Here is a 5,547-nt window from a genome sequence, read left to right on the forward strand (position 1 = left end):
TGAACTTAAAATGGCGCTACTCTGGCTCTCTGAGGCTCTTGCGTCCCTAACAATCTCATCTTTTCAAGGCTTGCTCTTTAAGATTTGGTAGGTAGAATCAGAGAAGTGTTTAGCATGGAGCTAATTTTCCCCCACTACTGAGACAAAACCTTTCTGAATACTCTCCCTGATGCTCTGTGAATTATGAGAATTTCTACTCTGGCTGGTAGGAACAGAAACTATTCCCATTCCCGGGTGAACCCCTTGAATTGTTCTTTCTAATCCCTTTGGGTGATCCTTTCCCTGGCCTCAGGTAATTTTCTTTTCTTTTTTTTTCAGACAGAGTCTCACTCTGTTGCCCAAGCTGAAGTGCAGTGGCACAATCTCTGCTCACTGCAATCTCCGCATCCCAGGTTCAAGTAATTCTCCTGCCTCAGCCTCCCGAGTAGCTGGGATTACAGGCGCCATGATCACGCCCGGCTAATTTTTGTATTTTTAGTAGAGATGGGGTTTCACCATGTTGGCCAGGCTGGTTTCAAACTCCTGACCTCAGGTGATTCACCTGTCTTGGCCTCCCAAATTGCTGGGATTACAGGTGTGAGCAACTGTGCCTGGCTAGTACTTTTCTCACACACATGTGCTAGCCAGTACTTAGCTAAAGATCTCTCTCCTCTCTCCTCTCTCTCGTTTCCTTGTACCTGGCACTGTGTTCTCCACGGGAAGGCTCACTTGTTTAAGAGACAAAGAATAGCTCTTGGCTGCCTTTGGAACTAAGAAACTGGTCTTTAACTGGAATGAAAGCTGAGACCAGGGCAGACAGATGTTGTCTACCTACCGTGAGTCAAGGAGCTTACTGCGGGGACAAGGAGACCCTCCAATGAGAATGGAAGGTGCACAGATCCATCCTGCTGGCCGTGGATCACGAGTATATCGAGGCTGCATGGCCATGTGCACTCTTGGAGAGGTGGGCTGCTGTGGGGCTGAGAGCAGGTGCCCCAAGGGAGGCAGCTTGGGTCAGGCCCTGCTCTGTCCCCTCCAGCTGTGTCTCCTTGGGAAATTTGGCAAATTCCAGACCCGCGGTAGGTAGACATGTTCTATCTTCCCTGGTCTCAGCTTTTGCTCCAGTTAAAGATTAATTTCTTAGTTCCAAAGGCAGCCAAGAGCAATTCTTTGTCTCTTAAACAAGTGGGCCTTCCCACGGAGAGCACAGTGCCAGGTACAACTGAGTTGGAGTTCACTGATGAATTACCCAAGGGGACATAGCTGGAGGGGACAGAGCAGGGCCTGACCCAAGCTGCCTCCCTTGGGGCACCTGCTCTCACTCAGCCCCACAGCAGACAGCCTCTCCGAGAGTGCACGTGGCCATGCAGCTTTGAAATTTCTTCAAGCCGCACCTGCTGTCAGCCCCGTAGCCTGTGTTCCCAGCTATTTGGGAGGCTGAGGTGGGAGGATTGCTTGGTAGTTTGAGCCTGGGAGTTCAAAGCTGCAGTGAATCAGCATCAGAATCATCTTGGAGTTCCTAAACAATGCAGAATCCTGGGCCCCCACTGATCTCCTGAGTCAGAGTCCCCAGGGCGTGGCCTGTAAACCTGTATAGGTAGGTTGTTCTGGGCTGCACTTTGAGAGCAGCTGGATCTTAGCCAGGTGCTTCATGGTGCAAAAGACAGAGTGCCCGATGCTCCCCGAGAGTCCGCTCAGGGCCTTCAACAAGGACCAGGTTGCCAGGCACGGTGGCTCACGCCTGTAATCCCAGCACATTGGGAAGCTGAGGCGGGCGGATCGCTTGAGCCCAGGAGTTTGAGACCATCCTGGCCAACATGGTGAAACCCCGTCTCTACTAAAATACAAAAATTAGCCCGGTGTAGTGGCACAAATCTATAATTTCAGCTCCTCAGAAGACTGAGGCAGAATCGCTTGAACCTGGGAGGCAGAGGTTGCAGTGAGCCGAGATCCTGCCACTGCACTCCAGCCTGGGCAACAGAGCGAGATTCTGCCTCAAACAACAATAACAACAACAAAAACAAACAACCTGAGGACAAGCTTAGGACCTGTCCATGGTCATTTCCTCATGGAGGCAACATGGCAGCTGCTGGCCTGTTCCTCCCTCCCCACACCGCACGGCCCAGGGAGGGGAGGCTTTCTCACAGCCCTCTCAGAACAAGGAAGGGTTTTCCTAGATGCCCAACACTTCTCCCCAAGGCCAAAATTGGGCCACATTGCCCCTTCCCGAATCAGTCCCTTAGGCCTGAGTTACTGAACCATGGGTGGGTGTATTCATCTCCCAGGGCCGCCGTAACAAAGCACTGGGGACTGGGCAGCTTAAACAACAGACATTAGGCTGGGCGCGGTGGCTCATGCCTGTAATCCCAGCACTCTGGGAGGCCGAGGTGGGCAGATCACCTGAGGTCAGGAGTTTGAGACCAGCCTGGCCAACATGTCGAAACCCCATCTCTACTACAAAAAAAAAAAAAAATAGCCAGGAGTGGTGGCGTGAGCCTGTAATCCCAGCTACTGGGGAAGCTGAGGCTGGAGAATGGCTTGAACCTGGGATCACAGTGAGCCAAGATCACACCATTGCACTCCAGCCTGGGCGACAGAGCAAGACTCTGTCTCCAAATAAATAAACAAATAAACAACAGACATTTATTGTCTCACAGCTCTGGAGGTTGGAAGTCCAAGATCAAGGTATCGGCAGGTGCGGTTCCTCCTGAGGCCTCTCTTCTTGGCTTGCGAATGGCGTCTTCTCCCCGGGTCGTCATATGGTTATCCCTCTGTGAATGTCTGTGTCCTAATCTCCTCTTTTTTTTTTTTTTTTTTTTTCAAGAAGTAGTCTCACTCTGTCGCCCAGGCTGGAGTGGCATGATCTCGGCTCACTGCAACTTCTGACTCCCAGGTTCAAGCGATTCTCCTGCCTCAGCCTCCCGAGTAGCTGGAACTACAGGCGCACCCTGCTATGCCCGGCTAATGTTTTGTATTTTAGTAGAGATGGGATTTCACCGTGTTGCCCAGACTGGTCTCGAACTCCTGAGCTCAGGCAGTCTGCCTGCCTTGGCCTCCCAAAGTGCTAGAATTACAGGCATGAGCCACTGCGCCCGGCCATCTCCTCTTCTTATGAGGACACTGGTCGTACTGAGTTAGCGTCCACCATATAAAGACCCCATTTAAACTGAATTACCTCTTTAAAGGCCCTGTCCTCAAACACAGTCTCATTCCAAAGTACTGAGGATTAGGACAGGAACATGAATGTTGGAGAAACACAATTCATCTCAAAGATGTAGTGTTACCCTGACTGGTTTAGATCAGCCAGGGCCTATCCCTGGGAATGGGTTTGGGCTCAGGGCCCCTCCCAGTATAGTGGGGAAGGGGTGTAAAGAATGGGGAGACAGTTGGGCACAGGGGCCCATGCCTATGATCCCAGCACTGTGGGAGGCCAAGGTAGAAGGATTGCTTGAGTCCAGGAGTTCAAGACCAGCCTGGGCAACATAGTGAGACCACATCTTTACTAAAAGTTTAAAAATTAGGCCAGACTCTTTGGGAGGCTGAAGTGGGCTAATCACTTGAGGTCAGGACTTTGAGACTAGCTTGACCAACATGAAGAAACCTCATCTCTACAAAAAATACAAAAATTAACCTGGTGTGGTGGCAGGCACCTGTAATCCCAGCCCCTCAGGAGGCTGAGGCAGGAGAATTGCTGGAACCCAGGAGGTGGAGGGAGGTTGCAGTGAGCCAAGATTGCACCATTGCACTCCAGCCTGGGCAACAAGAGTGAGATTCCATCTCAAAAAAATAAATATATAACTAAAAATAAAAACAAAATTTAGACTTGTGTAGTGGTGCATACCTGTGGTCCCAGTTACTGGGGAGGATGAGGCAGGAGGATCAGTTGAGCCCAGGATTGGAGGCTTCAGTGAGCTATGATTGCACCACTGCACTCCAGCCTGGCAACAGAGTGAGACCCTGACTTTGAGGAAAAAAAAAAAAAGAATGTGGAGGCCAGTGATGTCCAGCACACACACGCTATTAATTGCTATGCCAGTGTGGGTAAGAAGTCAGCCATGTGGTCAGCCTGGAGGAGGACGAGGAATGAGCTGGGATCTGAGCATGGGCAGAGCACAGACAAATGGAGAAGAAAGGGCATTACCAATGGGCCACAGCTGAGCAGGAACTGATACCCTGAGACCTTTCCAGGGACCTCCCCCAGCAGCTAGTACACAATAGGCACTTAATAATTACACAGCTGGCAATGGCACCTTTATTGGCAGGGGAGCCCCTTCATTACTTCTTCCTGCTGAGCCAAGTGGTTGCCCCATATTTACAGTTAATCACTCACATCCACCCAATAGAATAGCCTGGAAACTACTCTTGGGGCAGAGCTCCAAGAAAAGATGTGAAAATTTCCATATTCATGCAGAAAACATGATTGGCATTCCAGTTGGGCTGGCATCAGTTTCATTATTTCCTTTGCTTCCCAGCTCACTGGAATTTAATATTGGGTTCATCCTTTCTTCAGCCTTCACTTGGGTGTGCTTCTGAATCTAGCCTCATCTGGATCAATGAAGATGGACATGGGGAGGACACGCCTGTGATGGAAAGGAAATGCCGTCTGGGTCTGAAATAGCAGCTAGAAAAGCTGACCTGGTCTCCAGTCTCCAGGTGTTGGGGAGTTGGAGCCTTCAGGCTATGCTTGTCTGGGGTTCAAAATAGAATGGCCACTCCAGGCTGGGCATGGTGGCTCATGCCTGAAATCCCAGCACTTTGGGAGGCTGGAATGGGCAGATCTCTGGCCACTATGCAGATCACTAGCTAACATGGTGAAACCCCGTCTCTACCAAAAATACAAAAATTAGCTGGGCATAGTGGCGGGTACCTATAATCCCAGCTACTTGGGGGGCTGAAGCAGGAGAATCACTTGAATCCGGGAGGCGGAGGTTTTAGTGAGCTGAGATTGCACCACTGCACTCCAGCCTGGGCGACAGAGCAAGATTCTGTCTCAAAAATAAAAAAGACTGATCACTCTAGTTAGATGGTCCCCCAGCCTAGAAAGTGAGCGTCAGCTGGATTAGCCTAGGGGTCATCTTCCCTTCTTCATTCTCCTTCGCTCACTCTTTCTCCAGATACTCATGGGAGAACCTGCTGAGCCCTGGCACCAGGCTGGGTTTGGGAGGTGTATCATGAACAAGGCAGACCCAGTCTCTGCTTTCAGTCCTGCATATGGGGACAGAAAATACACAAGTAGGCCAGGCATGGCAGCTCACGCCTATAATCCCAGCACTTTGAAAGGCTGAGACGGGTAGATCATGTGAGGTCAGGAGTTCGAGACCAATCTGGCCAACATGGTGAAACTCCATCTCTACTAACAAATACATTAGCTGGGCACAGCAGCATGCACCTGTAATCCCAGCTACTCAGGAGGCTGAGGCAGGAAAATCACTTGAACCCAGGAGGTGGAGGCTGCAGTGAGTCAAGATGGTGCCACTGTACTCCAGCTTGTGCAACAGACAGACTCCCTCTCAAAAAACAAGAAAAAGAAAAAAATTAGCTGGATGTGGTGGCATGCACCTGTGGTCC

Source organism: Callithrix jacchus, chromosome 2 (genome assembly GCF_049354715.1).
Source record: "Callithrix jacchus isolate 240 chromosome 2, calJac240_pri, whole genome shotgun sequence".
Lineage (NCBI taxonomy): Eukaryota > Metazoa > Chordata > Mammalia > Primates > Cebidae > Callithrix > Callithrix jacchus.